We start from the raw sequence: 19,142 nt of genomic DNA, 5'->3' as shown, positions 1-19,142 counted from the left end.
ATATGGGAGTTATATCCAAATCGAAACCGATCTCGATAAAATTTGGCAAAGTTATTTCTGAGCTGTATTTGATATATTTCCCTGAATATCGTTGTTACGGAGTGCATATTACGGCTGCGGAGGACAAAAATAACAAATCGGATGTAAAATATATATGGGAGCTATAGCTATATCTGAACCGATTTCGATCAAATTTGGCATACTTGCTTCTAGACTCAATTCGGTCGTAAGTGCCAAATTCCATCCCATGTGGACGAATACTAGACGTTTTTTGCACAATCAAAGGTAAATCGGACGATGTTATATATGGGAGCTATATCCAAATATGAAGTGATCTCGATAAAATTTAGCAAATATATTTCTGAGCTGTATTTGACATATTTCCCCAAATATTGTTTTTCATCAAATTTGGCATACTTACTTTCAGGTCCAATCTGATCGTACGTGCAATATTCCATACTATTCGGACTGATATTGGTGCACAATAAAAAGCAAATCGGACGAAGATATCTATGGGAGCTATATCTAAATTTTGACCGATTATCTCCAATTTCAATAGGGTTCGTCCTTGGGCCAAACAAATGATTTGTGCAAAATTTCATATGGATAGGTCAATAAATGCGAACTGTACTTTGTTTACAAAAATACATGGACAGACGGACGGACGGACATGCATAAATCGACTCAGAATGTGATTCTATGCAGATCAGCAAAAGGAACTATGGGTCTATCTCGTTTCCTTTTGCCTGATACAAACAAACGCACAATGACATAATATCCTGACCACCTTGTGGTGTAGGGTTTAAAAAACAAGTAAGAGAAGGCTATAGTCGTGCGGGGCCGACCATGTGATACCCTACAACACTACAATATGTTCGAAGTCTCCTTATATCCAAACCCTTTTTGGAAGGTTTCGTTTTTGAAATAATGTCAAAGAGCCCTGCTCATATGTTACCCTTAGGTTTTTAACTCGGATAATTTGGCCAATATTCACGTACTCCGTCGTGTTACATTCAAAACAATTTCACACAAAAGTTGTGGTCCACTTTACAGCTAAATATAATCCAATGGCCATCCAAAATGCTAGACTACTTCCCTGTCCTTAACTCTCTGCTGATGCGAAATTCCGTGTCGATTAATTTTCAATTGTGGCCGATAGAGCGACTACAAATTAGAAAAATTAAAATTTTTTAGTCCATTTGAACCTCTAAATGTACATCCTAAGAACAGTAGGTTTCAATTCCAACCCTACCCCCATGCAAAATTTCGTGAGGATCGGCCGATAATTGCTACGTAGATATAATACCCTCAAAACGTAGTGCTAGGGGGTGTAAAAATTTGGAAAATTTGCGATAAAAATATTACATAAATTGAAAAAATGAAACAAAAGATATAACTTTTTATTGGTATATATATTGATGGGAATTGTGAAAATCGGCCCAGCGAATCTTGATTTATAAGCAGAATAAATAAGATGATCTTTTAATGTATTTGTGACTTGGCTGGGATTAAAAATATTCGCGGTTTAGTGAAAATTTTCCTATTTTCTACCATAAAAGTTAGGGTTTATTTTACCCGCTAATTATTCTATTTTACCCGCTAAAAATTGGTAGGTTTCTGCCCAGTCCCAAACTCCATGTAAATTTTCGGTTCGATTGGTTCATAATTGTGGCCTATAGAGCAACTGCAAAATCAGGATTTTTTCGGTTTTTGCTCCATTTTAACCCCTAAGTATCGAGCGATCATCTCCAAAATCAATAGGGTTCTATTCTGACCCTTACCCCACCTCCATTTTCAATTTCGTGAGGATCGGTTCATAATTGCGACCTGTAGCTTGATTACAAATAAACATGGACAGACGGACGGACGGACGGACATACATAGCTAGATCGACTCAGCTCGGCGAGATAGGAAGATCCATATATACTTTCCCATGTGGGAAACCAATATTTCGAGGTGTTACAAATTTTTTGGCTCAATCAAACTTATAATACCCCAACACATAGTGTTGTATGGTATAATAATCAGGAATATTTGGGACTATCGAAAAATATTTCAAATAATTGATACTTACTTTGGGGCTCAAAATATATATACATTTAAGTTAAGACTAGTAAAGAAAGGTCAAAATACGGGCGGGGTCGAATATGTGATACCCTACACCACTATGTATATTTAGTGGTGCTACCCGTATATAAAAAAAAAACATATAAAAAAGCAGCTAAGCTGGGACTTTTAATACCCTTCACCATTTGGAAGAAACTCGGAAAATTTAAAAAAACTTCGTCAAAAAAAAAAAACCGTTTAGATGAAAACCCGTTATATGGGGGGCTATACGAAGACGATTTCTTGCATAGGCAATGTTGTCATAGGCTGTAGTACCCATTACGAAGTGCAAATATGAAATTTCAACAGTTCCTCTGAATAATGTAGCTAAAATCATCAAATACCGGATACGTGGAGGTACCGATATTTAGGGCCTTTACGTTTTTCTGTCACAGGCTGTAGTTCTCATTCGAAACTCCAAATACACAGTTTGAATCAATTCCGTGTATAATGTCGCTACTATCATTAAAATACCGTATATCGGGAGGAACCGATATTCAGGGGCTACACGAAGACCTGGACCTGCATAGACAATTTTCTGCCTCAGGCTGTACTATCCCTTACGAACTTTAAATAACAAATTTGAAACAATTCCTGTGATTTATGTCGCTAAAATCATCAAAATATTAAATATATGGAGGTACTGTTATATGGGGGATATACGAAGACCTGCATAGACAATTTTCTGTCATACACTGTAGGCTATTCAAACACGATATGTGAAACAATTCCGGTGAATAATGTCGGCAAAATCATCAAAATACCTAATATAGGGAAGTACTGATATAGGGGGCTTTACGAAGATGTGGACGTGAATAGTCAATTTTCTGTCACAGGTTGTGGTACCCATTACGTACTATTATAACGAAATTTCAAACAATTCCGGTGAACAATGTCGCCACCAATGTTCAATATCAAAAGTTCTGCAAACTTCAAACACACATTTGAGTAAAATTTTATCAACTTACTTCAATTTTATCGGAAGCTAAAGTGATTTCCACAGACAGGCGGTCATAGTTAAATCGACATAGAATTTTGGGCTTATTAAGAATATATGTACATCGTGGGGTCTAAAATGTATATTTCGAGGTATTACAAACGGAATGACAAACTTAATATACCCTCTATGCTATGGTGGAGGGTATAAACACAAATAGGCAAAGGCTTTAGTCTTGTCTAAAGCCTTTGCTTATTGCCTTTGCCGATTGTCTTTAAATTACGTACATCAAAATACTTTTATTAACCCAAAGTCTGGTTTAAAGATGGAATATATCGGTCCTTTATTTCTGGTACCTTCCCCACAAAGGGTCAAAATTTCCTTTTGAGTATTCATGAAGCTCATAAAACTTTAAATTAATATCCGATCCCTTTCAGACTGGGAATATCTCAATATTTCTATCAATACAAGATCTGTTGTAAATATGGTAGAGATCGGGTCATTCCTTCTGATGCCTCCCCTACAAAGGGTCAAAGTTTTGAATAACCAAAACGGTCATAATATCCGAAATAAGCATTTGGTTCTTTTCAAATTTCACACTCCCATTATTTCTACTAACACAATATCTACTGTGAAGATGGGATATATCGGTCCACGTCTCTTGGTACCTCCCCCACAAAGGGTCAAAATTTACATCATCATTTACATCGAATTCCATTCAGGCTTGGCACATCTTACACAAGATTTATTTAAAAGGTGGTAGAGATTGGACCATTTCTTCTTGTACCTCTCCAACATAGGGTTCAAGATTTCGAAAAACAAAACACTCAAAGAAAGTGAGATAAGTATAAAACTCCCATCAAATTTCACACATACAAACATTTTTGCTAACACAAGATCTGCTGTGAAGAATATATATTCCTGAGTGATCTTTATGCAAAATTCCAGATTTCCAGAGGCTTCCGTTCATGCAATGCCAAATTTAGTACCTTTCGTACTCTTATTGAACCCATTTCCAAACGCAACTCATTATTTTAACCCTACCCCCCGGCAGAGACTCCAATAAAAAAAACATTTTAAATTTCTAAATCAATCAGTTCAACAAATACCAAATTGTACGAACTTTAGTACCATTTAGTATAGTTTCCAAAAACACAATTTCTCCAACTTAATATTTGTATCAAAAGTCAAGATATTAGCTGTGTTCGTTTACAAAATATCAAATGACAGGAATTTAGGGCTTTTTAGTCCTATTAGTACACTTTTAGTTCGAATTTCCAAAAAAAAAAAAAAAAAAAAAAAAAACAAGCTTTATCTCCCCACCCCCACCAACAATGACCCACCGTTTGTTCTGGGCGTTAATGAATCAGTCAGTGGTTCGCCAATTTTTCACTCTTTTATATGTATGGACGATTGTACCTATTTTGTTAAATATCCGATATCTTGGCTATCTGCATCAATAGTAGAGAAAGGCGACCTTTACTTGTATTTGTGAATTCGACAAGCTTAAAAATGTTAGTGGTTTTATGGAAATTTCGGTATTTTTTATACGAGCGTTATGGTCATTTAACTCTCTAAATATTATCCGATGGACATCCATTGTAGGCTTCTGCCCTACATAACCCATACTCCATGCAACATTTCGTGAGGATCGGACCATAATTGCGACCGTATCGTGATTACACATTAACATTGACGGAGGGATCGACTCATCTCGGCAAGATAGAAATATGCATTCCCTTGTGGGTCCAGGATAAATATTTTGCAGTAGTATTGAAGGGTACAAATATATTTCTATTGGCCTGCGTCTTTTTAACTTCTTTTACAATTCAGGAATTCAATAACATCAGGAAACAAGAGGCGGATATAAAATTTGAAAATAATAAATCCACCACTGATTTGGAATTAAAAAATACGGTTATGTCATTGATTTTGAATATATAAATTGCTTCACAAATGTGATCGACATTTTCAAAAAAAAAAAAAAAAAAAAAAAAAAAATATATATATATATATATATATATATATATATATATATATATATATATATATATATATATATAATAATAATATATATTTCAAAACCTCTTTAAAATCCCCGCAATTGAAATTCTTGGTTCATTGGAGTGTTGTATTGAAACTTGTATTTTGTTTCATATTTTTTTTTTGTTTTTATTTATTTATTTCTTAAATTGTTCAAAGCATTATTATACTTGTTTTCCATTAAAAGGGATGCCTGTCTTCCTTTTTCTGCTTCCATTCCCTGCTGTTATTCTCCTTCTTCTTCTGCATCTTTTTTCCAATCCCATTAACAACGGATATGAAAATGTTCTCATTTTCCCTTTTGACTTTTTTCGTTAATAATGGTGACGCCGGCGAAAAAAAAAGATTGTTACAATAGCGAAGGCAAAACAAGCGATGATGCCGATGATTGAATGGGTAGACTTTGGAGGGCCATACAATTGAACATTTTTAGTTGAAAAGAGTATTTTTAAATTTTGAAATTTATATAAAAATTAAAAAATATTACAAAAAATATAATAAAATAAAAAAGAATAAACTAGGAATCTTGGCTCAAAAATCGACTCATTTCTAGCCTTTATTTTTTGAAGCCCAAATCAATCATTCGGGCTCTAGTCTGAACTTCCTTCTTCTAAAATTTAAAACAAATAACTAGAAAATTACCTGTTTTTGTAATGTGAAACCTTGCATTTTAATTACGGGTTTTGTGACTTCTAATTTTTAAGGGTCAAGTCAAAACCTTCGCTGCAAAAGTCCGGCCTGCCTTTTATAAAAAATTTAGAATTGCTATTGAACCGCCTTTAGCTTTTTTATTTGGAACGACATTCTGCCTATGTCACCCTCTCCCGAGTAGGGTACACAAAAACTCGAAAGCATCACTGACCGACATCATCAGCGTGGTTATGTATTTGCGTAGAGTTGATTAAATTCTATGTTCTTGATTGTATTCCATTTTGTCCTGACCGATACCAGTAAAGGACATGGCTGGTAAGACGTTATATTTTTCATAGTTCAATTTATTTAAATTATTCGCTTTGCAAAGTCAAAACGAATGAAATTGCTGCACAATGGGACGAAGTAAAGGAAGAATAGAAGAAAAAAATTGAATAAAAAAATTAAAATATAATTTTTCAAGGTCCCCTGAAGCCATTAACGTGGATTTTTAAAAATAATTTTTCAAGGACCCATGAACGTGGATTTTTTAAAAATTATTTTTCAAGGACCCATGAACGTGGATTTTTTAAAAATTATTTTTCAAGGACCCATGAACGTGGATTTTTTAAAAATTATTTTTCAAGGACCCATGAACGTGGATTTTTTAAAAATTATTTTTCAAGGACCCATGAACGTGGACTTTTTAAAAATTATTTTTCAAGGACCCATGAACGTGGATTTTTTAAAAATTATTTTTCAAGGACACACGAACGTGGATTTTTTAAAAATTATTTTTCAAGGACCTAAGAAATGAATGAGCATTTTTTTAAAAATTATTTTCCAAGGACCCATGAACGTGTTTTTTTTTTAAATTATTTTTCAAGGACCCATGAACGTGGATTTTTTGAAAATTATTTTTCAAGGACCATTGGACGTGGAATTTTTAAAAATTCTTTTTCAAGGACCCATGCACGTGGATTTTTTAAAAATTTTTTTAAGGACCCATGAACGTGAATTTTTTAAAAATAATTTTTCAAGGACCCAATGAACGTGGATTTATTGAAAATTATTTTTCAAGGACCCAATGAACATAGAATTTTTTTTAAATTATTTCAAGGACCCAATGAACATAGATTTTTTTTAAATTATTTTTCAAGGACACTGGTTTTTGTGAACGTGGATTTCTTTAAAAATATTTTCCAAGGACTTCAAAGGCTATGAACATGGATTCTTTAAAAAATTATTTTTCAAGGACTCCAAAGGCCATGAACGTGGATTTTTTAAAAATTATTTTTCAAGGACTCTAAGGGCCATGAATGTGGTTCTTTTAAAAATATTTTTCAAGGACTCTAAAGGCCATGAATGTGGTTCTTTTAAAAATTATTTTTCAAGTATTCCAAAGGCCATTAACGTGGATTTTTTAACAAACATTTTTCAAGGACTCCAAAGGCCACGAATGTGGATTTTTTTTAAAATATTTTTTAAGAACTCCAACGGCCACGAACATGGATTTCTTTAAAAAATATTTTTCAAGGACTCCAAAGCCCACAAACGTGAATTTTCTTAAAAAATATTTTTTAAGGACTCCAAAGCCCACGAACGTCGATTTTTAACAAAATATTTTTCGAGGACTCCAAAGCCTACGGACGTGGATTTTTAACAAAATATTTTTCGAGGACTCCAAAGGGCACGAACGTGGATTTCTTTAAAAATATTTTTGAAGGACTCAAAGCCCACGAACGTAGATTACTTTAAAAATATTTTTAGAAGGCCACCAACGTGGATTTCTTTAAAAATATTTTTGAAGGACTCCAAAGTCCACGAACGTGGGTTTCTTTAAAAATATTTTTTAAAAAATATTTTTTTTAAGGACTACAAAGCCCACGAACCTGGGTTTTTTAAAAAATATTTTTTAAGGACTACAAAGCCCACGAACCTGGATTTTTTAAAAAAAATATATTTTTTTAAGGACTCCAAAGCCTACGAACGTGGACCTTTTAATAAATATTTTTCAAGGACTCCAAAGTCCAAAGAAATTTGGTAATAAAGTAGGCCACTGTGCACTTATAGCCTCGCCAAGGAGGCAGTAACTCAGTCAGTGAGTCAGTCATTCCGTTAACCAATGAACTAAAGTAATTGCATTCTCAGGGTCTATGCTTATCACAGTTTATTGAATGCTGGCTAGATTGCTGGCTTGCCTGATAACTGGATGGCTTCCACGCTCGCTTGCTGGCTGGCTGGCTGACTGCTTCAATGGCCTCGAGTGTTTAGAACATTTAGCTTCGTCAAACATTATAAAACCGGAATCGTTCACATCATTCAGATCATAAATTTCGTCGTCATTGCGTTGCGTTGGGATTGTGCTTGCCATTCACACTTTTGAAGTAATATTGAATCTGCATATATAAAGAATGTTTAAGCGGAATACTCGCGCACACCAACAACCACACAGGCGCGCACTTGTTTCTATAGAAATGTGTATCGCTGTGTGTGTGCCGAAAAACATTATAAACACTATAAATATAAATCAGTTGAATTGTTCGCTGCTTTAGCATAGTTAAATGTTATTTATTGTCTTCTATTTTTTGGGTTCTTTATTTTATTACTCGTTTATGGCAAAGGATGGGCATGGACCCTCTCTCCTCCCAACGAGCTTCGGAAGGATGGTGTAGTAATGTTATTTTCTGGCTTCAAGTGAAAAAATTCTTTGGATGTTTTCTGACTGGCCGTTCCGAGACTTGACTAGGAACATATTTATTGTAAGGATTTACCAATCGTCTTTGCAGTAAACCGCGAAATTTGTAATGACTGCAGCCTGTATGAGGAAATGGAAAAAATTTTCGGCTTCTACACAAAAGTAACGAAGTTAGGATAAAACGAAATTGAATAGAAAAGGGTTTGGGCAAGTTACAAAATATTAAAATATTTAGTGGTGTTTTAGGGACAAATTGCGGAAACTTTTAAGGATTTTTCCTATAATATAATGAAGAAAAGAAAATCCTCGTCCTTTTCAAAAAAATTCACGTTCGTTACTTGCATAGTCCATAAAAGGTTACTTGTGGAATGGATTCTAGAGCCATTGAAAAATGTTTATGGTTTCCAAAGGGGCTTATAGTTCCAAAGTTCCACACCGACGGTGTCCATAAAAAATTCAAGTTAATAGCTTCTAAATTCCTTCACAAAATAATTAAAAAAAAACTAGTTCCAGGCTTCAAAGTTCCTTGTCCTTATTTTTTTTAAAATAATTTTTCTTTAAAAATCCCCGCACTAAGGCCATTAAAAAACTATTTTTAAAAAATCCAGGTATTAAGGTCCTTGAAAAATTATTTTTAAAAAATCCACGTACTAAGGACCTTGAGAAAAATATTTTTAAAAATCCATATTAAAAAAAAAATATTTCTGAAAAATCAACGTTTTGAACAAATATTTTTGAAAAATCAACGTTTTGAACAAATATTTTTGAAAAATCAACGTTTTGAACAAATATTTTTGAAAAATCAACGTTTTGAACAAATATTTTTGAAAAATCAACGTTTTGGACAAATATTTTTGAAAAATCCACGTTTTGAAAAAATATATTTAAAAAATCTATGCTCTGAGTTCCTTGAAAAATAATTTTTAAATAATCCACGTTCATGGGTCCTTGAAAACTAATTTTTAAAAAATCCGCGTTCATGGGTCCTTGAAAAATTATTTTTAAAAAATTCACGTTCTGAGGTCCTTGAAAAATAATTTTTAAAAAATCCACGTATTAAGGTTTTTCTAAAATAATCTTTAAAAAATCCACGTTCTGAGGTCCTTGAAAAATAATTTTTAAAAAATCCACGTTCATTGGTCCTTGAAAAATAATTTTTAAAAAATCCACGTTGATGGCTTCTAAGGTCCTTGAAAAATAATTTTTAAAAAACCCACGTTCATGGCTTCTGCGGTCCTTGAAAAATAATTTTTAAAAAATCCACGTTCATTGGTCCTTGAAAAATAATTTTTAAAAAATCCACGTTGATGGCTTCTGCGGTCCTTGAAAAATAATTTTTAAAAAATCCAAGTTTTGAGGTCCTTGGAAAATTATTTTTAAAAAATCCACGTTTTGAGGTCCTTGGAAAATTATTTTTAAAAAATCCACGTTTTGAGGTCCTTGAAAAATAATTTTTAAAAACCCACGTTCTTGGCTTCTAAGGTCCTTGAAAAAAAAGTTTTTAAAAATCCACGTCATGGTTGATAAGGTCCTTGAGAAAATAATTTTTAAAAAATTCACGTTCATGGCTTCTAAGGTCCTTGAAAAAATAGTTTTTAAAAATCCACGTCATGGCTGATAAGGTCCTTGAGAAAATAATTTTTAAAAAATCCACGTTCATGGGTCCTTGAAAAATAATTTTTAAAAAATCCACGTTCATGGGTCCTTGAAAAATAATTTTTAAAAAATCCACGTTCATGGGTCCTTGAAAAATAATTTTTAAAAAATCCACGTTCATGGCTTCTAAGGTACTTGAAAAATAATTTTTAAAAAATCCACGTTCATGGCTTCTAAGGTACTTGAAAAAAAATTTTTAAAAAATCCACGTTCATGGGTCCTTGAAAAATAATTTTTAAAAAATCCACGTTCATGGCTTCTAAGGTACTTGAAAAATAATTTTTAAAAAATCCACGTTCATGGCTTCTAAGGTACTTGAAAAAAAATTTTTAAAAAATCCACGTTCATGGGTCCTTGAAAAATAATTTTTAAAAAATCCACGTTCATGGGTCCTTGACAAATAATTTTTAAAAAATCCACGTTCATGGGTCCTTGAAAAATAATTTTTAAAAAATCCACGTTCATGGGTCCTTGAAAAATAATTTTTAAAAAATCCACGTTCATGGCTTCTAAGGTCCTTGCAAAATAATTTTTAAAAAATCCACGTTCATGGCTTCTAAGGTCCTTGAAAAATAATTTTTAAAAAATCCACGTTCATGGCTTCTAAGGTCCTTGAAAAATAATTTTTAAAAAATCCACGTTCATGGCTTCTAAGGTCCTTGAAAAATAATTTATAAAAAACTCACGTTCTAAGGTCCTTGAAAAATAATTTATAAAAAATCCACGTTCATGGCTTCTAAGGTCCTTGAAAAATAATTTTTAAAAAATCCACGTTCATGGCTTCTAAGGTCCTTGAAAAATAATTTTTAAAAAATCCACGTTCATGGCTCCTTAGGTCCTTGAAAAATAATTTTTAAAAAATCCACGTTCTAAGGTCCTTGAAAAATAATTTATAAAAAATCCAAGTTCATGGCTTCTAAGGTCCTTGAAAAATAATTTTTAAAAAATCCACGTTCATGGCTTCTAAGGTCCTTGAAAAATAATTTTTAAAAAATCCACGTTCATGGCTTCTAAGGTCCTTGAAAAATAATTTATAAAAAAATTCACGTTCTAAGGTCCTTGAAAAATAATTTATAAAAAATTCACGTTCTAAGGTTCTTGAAAAATAATTTTTAAAAAATCCACATTCTGAGGTCCTTGGAAAATTATTTTTAAAAAATCCACGTTTTGAGGTCCTTGGAAAATTATTTTTAAAAAATCCACGATTTGAGGTCCTTGGAGAATTATTTTTAAAAAATCCACGTTTTGAGGTCCTTGGAAAATTATTTTTAAAAAATCCACGTTTTGAGGTCCTTGAAAAATTATATTTATAAAATCCACGTTCTGAGGTCTTTGAAAAAAGTTTTAATAAATCCACGTTATGAGGTCCTAGATAAATAATTTTTAAAAAATCCACGTTCTGAGGTCCTTGAAAAATAATTTTTAAAAAATCCACGTTCATGGGTCCTTGAAAAATTATATTTAAAAAATCCGCGTTCATTGGTCCTTGAAAAATAATTTTTAAAAAATCCACGTTCATGGCTTCTAAGATCCTTTAGAAAAAAAAAAAAAAAAACAAATCAAAACTATTAATTTAACTTCGGAGTCCTTTAGGAAATTCTTTCCTTTCACCTATTGCTTGCTTTGTGGAAATTCTCTACCCTCTCTTTTTTCTCTCTCTCTCTCCCTCTTGGCAATTATTATTATAAATCTCAATAAATACATAAAATATTAATAGCTTAATGTACAGCATCAATATTATCATTATATCAAATACTGCTGCTGCTGATACTGTCATTAACTCCCTGTTGTACTCCATGAATATTTCCAGGAGGCACTTACATCCATTAGTAGTTTTATGGAATGCCATTGTTATGGATCCTTTTGAAAAAGGCCATAATAATGAAAAGGCAATGCATAACTTTTGGTAAATATTTTCAGTTTCTATTAACACCACTATTCCGGCCACTCAGCCAGGGAGTCAGGCAGTCAGCGAGCCAGTCAGTCGTTCGGTTGGTTATGAGCTGCAGCATTAAGTTTTAATACTCTCTGTCATCATAAATTGATTTTATGAAGGGATGGGCTTTTGGGCACGCCATTGGGACGCCAGCGCCCAGCAGGTCCTCTACATTTTCAACGCTCTCAACTTAAATATGCGGACAATAAAATTGAAAAAAAAAAATATATACAATGACAACTAAGGCCATGTTGAAAAGTTGTTAGAGTGGGGGGAAATGGGGAGCTTTGAAATTGTCATTGTAGTCTTATTGAGACCTCCTATTCATTATCAAATGGAATTTTGGTAAACGTTTCACTACGAATCCAGTCAATCAGCAGGAGTATTTACAGAGATTTGAAAGCAAATTGAAAAGCCTTTCAGAAAATTTTCAAAATTCAAACCACACACAAACACCCTCTATAGAAGTAGGAGGAGGCGGAAAAGGAAAACGAAATTCCTTAAGAATGCCATAACAGGGAGACCTCCTTCCAGTATTCACAGCTACATATTGGACTCCTGTGGCTTTTTGGTTTTCCTCAAGGCCATTTTACCAAAGTCAATAATCGTCTCATTTCCATGTAACCTCATTAACGCGTTCATTAGATAACCTTGGCCAATGGACGGCGTTTGCATGTTGTCTGCTAAAACTTAACCACCAACCATTTAGGCCATGTCATTGATTAATCAAACAGGTGCTGAAATTCGTTTTAATAATAATTGACAAATTCGATTGTCAATAAAGCTTTTCGCTGGAATTTCTCCTATTTCCCTCTCTCCCGTTCTCTCCTTAGCCTTTCACAGGTGTTAATTATGCAACAACTTGGCCAAATCGTGAGGTGAGGACACGCAATCCAAATCGCAAACACCAAGTCGATTCGTTGCCTCGGTTGCCTGACTTCGGTTGCCTTGGTGTAGAAATAATCAGTAAAATCAACAAAGACATTGTCCAGACCAAGTTTGTCTGTTTACATTTTGGTCACCCTCGAGTGACTTCACGGCGGAATTCTTAGAAGGAAGAGGAGGAGGAGGGGGAAATTTGCGAGGAAAAATGTAGAAAAGTATTGACATTAATTAGAAATAGAAGAAGTATTTTAAGATGGCAGAAGACCAAGAAACTATATTCAAAGAAGAGCTTTTTTTCAAAAATCTCCAGAAGAAGAATTTCAGGAGGTATTCTATTATCAGAAGAGCTTTCTAAGGTTTTTATACAAAGAAAAGCTTAAGAAAGTCTTCAATCCAGAGAAGAGCTTTAGGAATTCTTCTATCCATAGACGAACTTCAGAAGGTCTTCTGGCTATAGAAGGGCTTCAGAAGGTCTTCTGGCTATAGAAGATCTGCAGAAGGTCTTCTGGCTATAGAAGAACTTCAGAAGGTCTTCTAACTATAGAAGAGCTTCAGAAGGTCTTCTGGCTATAGAAGAGCCTGAGAAGGTCTTCTAGCTATAGAAGAGCTTCAGGGGGTCTTCTAGCTATAGAAGAGCTTCAGGGGGTCTTATAGCTATTGAAGAGCTTCAGGAGGTCTTCTAGCTATAGAAGAGCTTCAGGAGGTCTTCTAGCTATAGAAGAGCTTCAGGAGGTCTTCTAGCTATAGACGAGCTTCAGGACGTCTTCTAGCTATAGAAGAGCTTCAGGAGGTCTTCTAGCTGTAGAAGAGCTTCAGAAGGTCTTCTGGCCATAGAAGAGCTTCAGAAGGTCTTCTGGCCATAGAAGAGCATCAGAAGGTCTTCTGCCCATAGAAGAGCTTCAGAAGGTCTTCTGGCTGTAGATGAGCTTCAGAAGGTCTTCTGGCTGTAGATGAGCTTCAGAAGGTCTTCTGGCCATAGAAGAGCTTTAGAAGGTCTTCTGGCCATAGAAGAGCTTCAGAAGGTCTTCTGGCCATAGAAGAGCTTCAGAAGGTCTTCTGGCCATAGAAGAGCTTCAGAAGGTCTTCTGGCCATAGAAGAGCTTCAGAAGGTCTTCTGGCCATAGAAGAGCCATAGAAGAGCTTCAGAAGGTCTTCTGGCCATTGAAGAGCTTCAGAAGGTCTTCTGGCCATAGAAGAGCTTCAGAAGGTCTTCTGGCCATAGAAGAGCTTCAGAAGGTTTTCTACCCATTGAAGAGGTTCAGAAGGTCTTCTAGCTATAGGAGAGCTTGAGAAGGTCTTCTAGCTATAGAAGAGCTTCAGAAGGTCTTTTGGCTATAGAAGAGCTTCAGAAGGTCTTCTGGCTATAGAAGAACTTCGGAAGGTCTTCTGGCTATAGAAGAACTTCGGAAGGTCTTCTGGCTATAGAAGAACTTCAGAAGGTCTCTTGGCTATAGAAAAGCTTTTAAAGGTCTTCTAGTCATAGAAGAGCTTCAGAAGGTCTCCTGGCTATAGAAAAGCTTTTAAGGGCCTTCTAGTCATAGAAGAGCTTGAGAAGGTCTTCTAGCTATAGAAGAGCTTGAGAAGGTCTTCTAGCTGTAGAAGAGCTTGAAAAGGTCTTCTAGCTATAGAAGAGCTTGAGAAGGTCTTCTAGCTATAGAAGAGCTTGAGAAGGTCTTCTAGCTATAGAAGAGCTTGAGAAGGTCTTCTAGCTATAGAAGAGCTTGAGAAGGTCTTCTAGCTATGGAAGAGCTTGAGAAGGTCTTATAGCTATAGAAGAGCTTGAGAAGGTCTTCTAGCTATAGAAGAGCTTGAAAAGGTCTTCTAGCTATAGAAGAGCTTGAGAAGGTCTTCTGGCCAGAGAAGAGCTTTCAAAGGTCTTCTGGGCATAGAAGAGCTTTCTAAGGTTTTCTGGTCAAAGAAGAGCTTTCGAAGGTCTTCTAGTCATTGAAGAGCTTTCGAAGATGTTTTAGTCATTGAAGAGCTTTCGAAGATCTTTTAGTCATAAAAGAGCTTTCGGTGGTCGTCTAGTCATAGAATAGCATCTGAAGCTCTTCTATGACTTGTATTCTCGTCAATATCCTACCTTTGTCACAAAATTTCCCTCCCCCCCAAACAAGACCACTGACAAATTCCACAGATAATTAATACGATTAACACATTTATGCCCCCACACTCACTCACACACACACACATTTATCTATAACTCAATTTCGATTTGAACATTAAATAACAATATGCGATGTCCTTTGGTATTTATGTGTGTGAGGAGGACACTACAGTGCTTTCATAACCCCATTAATAGATTGATATCCTCGCCAAGGGTACAATCAAATCGACAAGTGTGGTTATTTTAATAAATTGTCCTGCAACGCGAAGGATAATCGGAACAAATAAGGGTAGCCAACACACACAGACACACACTTTCCATTTGCTGAAGTGCATATCTCTCATACGACCTGTATTATCCTCGATGATTGTTGCTTCACAGTAATTTACTCGAAAGGACATTGTTGTTGTTGCTGCTGATGTTGTCCCATTTCCACGGCAAATGCTAATCATAAGGAAAATCCAGTGCAAAACATAAAGAAAATCCTAGATGATTGAATGTGTATGCAGTCATTAAAGTTGCGAGCGAAAAATAAAGGAGAGGGAGACAGTTGCGGAAAAAAGAAGAACGTTTGTTTTAATATCCTTCGTCAATGGTGGGGATAGTATGCTAGGTTGTTTATGTGGTTTGTGACATTAAAGAGGCATGGAATCGAATTTTCTAGGATTCTCAGGTCAATAAGTTTGGATTTTTAAAAGAATATTTTTAAGGATTCTCAAGGACATAAAATTAATTTTTTAAAGAATATTTTTCAAGGATTTTCAAGGACATAAGCGTGGATTTTTGAAGAAAATGTTATAGGATTTTAAGGATAGCGTAGATTTTAAAATAATTTTTTTTCAAGGATTTTAAGACATAAGCTTGGATTTCTAAAGCATATTTTTCAAGGATTTTAAGGAAATAAGCGTGGATTTTTAAAGAATAATTTTGAAAGCAGTTTTAAGGACATAAGCGTGGATTTTTGATGTATAATTTTTCAAGGATTCTTGAGCACAAAAGCTTGGATTTTGTTTTCAAGGATTCTTGAGCACATAAGCTTAGATTTTTTTCAAAGGACTCTCAGGACTGTAAGCACGGTTTTTAAAATAATATTTTCTCAAGTTTTCTAAAGGACATTTTAAGTATTTTTAAGGACATAAGTGTGGATTTTGGATGAATAATTTTCAAGGATTCTTGAGGACATAGGTTTGGTTTTTTAGAATTTTTGTCAAAGGATTCTCAGGACTATAAGCGTGGATTTTTAAAATAATATTTTCTCAAGTATTCTTAAGGATTGTTGAAGAAAAAAATTCAGTGATTCTCCAAGGATTCTTAGGACTTTAATCGTGGATTTTTAAAGAATATTTTTTCAAGGATTCTTAAGGACAAATTTTCAAAGTCTCTCCAAGGATTCTCAGGATTTTTAAGGAATATTTTTTTCAAGGATTCTTAAGGTCAATTTTACAATGACTCTCCAAGGATCCACAGGAAAATAAGCGTGAATTTTTAAAGAATATATTTTCAAGGATTCTTAAGGAAAAAATTTCAAAGACTCTCTAAAGATTCTCAGGACTATAAGCGTGGAATTTTAAAGAACATTTTTTCAAGTGTTTTTAAAGAAATATTTTCAATGGCTCACCAAGGATTCTCAGGTCTATAAGCATGGATTTTTAAGAATATTTTTTCAAGGATTCTAAAGGGCAATTTTTGAATGACTTTCCAAGGATCCTCAGGACTATATGCGTGGATTTTAAAAGAATATTTTTTCAAGGATTCTAAAGGGCAATTTTTCAATGACTTTCCAAGGATCCTCGGGACTATAAGCGTGGATTTTTAAAGAATATTTTTTCAAGGATTCTAAGGGCAATTTTTCAATGACTCGCCAAGGATCCTCAGGACTGTAAGCGTGGATTTTTAAAGAATAATTTTTTAAGGATTCTTAAGGGCATTTTTCAATGAGTGTTTATGTGGTTTGTGACATTAAAGAGACATAGAAACGAATTTTCTAGGATTCTCAGGTCAATAAGTGTGGATTTTTAAAAGAATATTTTATGAACTTAAACTTTTAAAAAATACTTTTTCAAAGATTTTCAAGAACGTAAACGTGGATTTTTAAAGAATATTTTCAAGAATTCTTAAGGACATAAGCGTGGATTTTTAAAGAATAATTTTGAAAGTATTTTTAAGGACATAAGCTTGGATTTTTTAAGATTTTTTTCAAAGGATTCTTGAGGACTGTAAGCATGGATTTTTAAAAGAACATTTTCTCAAGGTTTGTTAAGGACACAAGCGTGGATTTTTAAAGAATATTTTTTAAGGATTTTAAGGATAGCGTGGATTTTTAAAGAGTATTTTTTCAAGGATTTTAAGGATATAAGCTTGGATTTTTAAAGCATATTTTTCAAGGATTTTAAGGAAATAAGCGTGGATTTTTAAAGAATAATTTTGCAAGCAGTTTTTTCAAGGATTCTTGAGCACATAAGCTTGGATTTTTTCGAGGATTCTTAAGCACATAAGCTTGGATTTTTTTTTCAAAGGACTCTCAGGACTATAAGCACTGATTTTTTAAATAATATTTTCTCAAAATTTCTTAAGGACATTTTCAAGTATTTTTTAGGACAAAAGTGTGGATTTTTGATGAATAATTTTTCACGGACATAAGCTTGGATTTTTTTTAGATTTTTTGTCAAAGGATTCTCGGGACTATAAACGTGGCTTTTTAAAAGAATATTTTCTCAATATTCTTAAGGACATAAGCGTGGATGTTTAAAGAATATGTTTCAAGGACCTTCTGGGACAGAAGCGTGGATTACTAAAAGAATATTTTTCGAGGACCTCCTGGGACATAAGCGTGGATTTTTAAAGAATATATTTCAAGCACCTTCTGGGACATAAGCGAGGATTATTAAAAGAATATTTTTTCGAGGACCTCCTGGGACTAAGCGTGGATTTTTAAAGAATATGTTTCAAGGTCCTTTCGGGACATAAGCGTGGATCACTAAAATAATATTTTTTCGACGACCTCCTGGGACATAAGCGTGGATCACTAAAAGAATATTTTTCGAGGACCTCCCGGGACATAAGCGTGGATTACTAAAAGAATATAATAAGCGTGGATTTTCAAAGAATATTTTTCCAAGGACTATCACCTATGGCGAGGATTTTTAAAAAATTGTTTCCAAGGACTATCAAGGCCGAAGGCGTGGATTTAAAAAAAAAAATTCCAAGGACTATCAAGGCCATATGCGAAGATTTTTAAAACAATTGTTTCCAAGGACTATCAACATGAAAATAATGTTTTTTTCAAGGATTGTTGAAGAAAAAATTTCAGTGATTCTCCAAGGATTCTTAGGAGTTTAAGCGTGGATTTTTAAAGAATATTTTTCCAAGGATTCTTAAGGACAAATTTTCAAAGTCTCTCCAAGGATTCTCAGGATTTTTAAGGAATATTTTTTAAGGATTCTTAAGGAAGACATTTAAATGACGCTCCCAGGATTCTTAGGACTATAAACGTGGATTTTTAAAGAATATTATTTCAAGAACTTTTAAGGAAAATTTTTCAAAGACTCTCCAAGGATTCTTAGGACTATAAGCGTGGATTTTTAAAGAATATTTTTTTATTGATTCTTAAGGAAAAATTTTCAAAGTCTCTCCAAGGATTCTTAGGACTATAAGCTTGGATTTTTAAAGAATATTTTTTTTAGGATTCTTAAGGAAAAATTTTCAAAGTCTCTCCAAGGATTCTTAGGACTATAAGCTTGGATTTTTAAAGAATATTTTTTTAAGGATTCTTAAGGAAAAATTTTCAAAGTCTCTCCAAGGATTCTTAGGACTATAAGCGTGGATTCTTAAAGATTATTTTTCTAAAGATTCTTAAGGAAAAATGTTTCAAGGACTCTCCAAGGATTCTCAGGACTATAAACGTGGATTTTTAAAAAATATTTTTAAGGATTCTTAAGGAAAATTTTTCAAAGTCTCTCCAAGGATTCTTAGGACTATAAGCGTGGATTTTTAAAGATTATTTTTTTAAAGATTCTTAAGGAAAAATGTTTCAAGGACTCTTCAAGGATTCTCAGGACTATAAACGTGGATTTTTAAAGAATATTTTTTTAAGGATTCTTAAGGAAAAATTTTCAAAGTCTCTCCAAGGATTGTCCTAAAAAGC

This window comes from Musca domestica, unplaced genomic scaffold, assembly GCF_030504385.1.
Source record: "Musca domestica strain aabys unplaced genomic scaffold, Musca_domestica.polishedcontigs.V.1.1 12, whole genome shotgun sequence".
NCBI lineage: Eukaryota > Metazoa > Arthropoda > Insecta > Diptera > Muscidae > Musca > Musca domestica.
Note: the sequence above shows the minus strand (reverse complement) of the source record.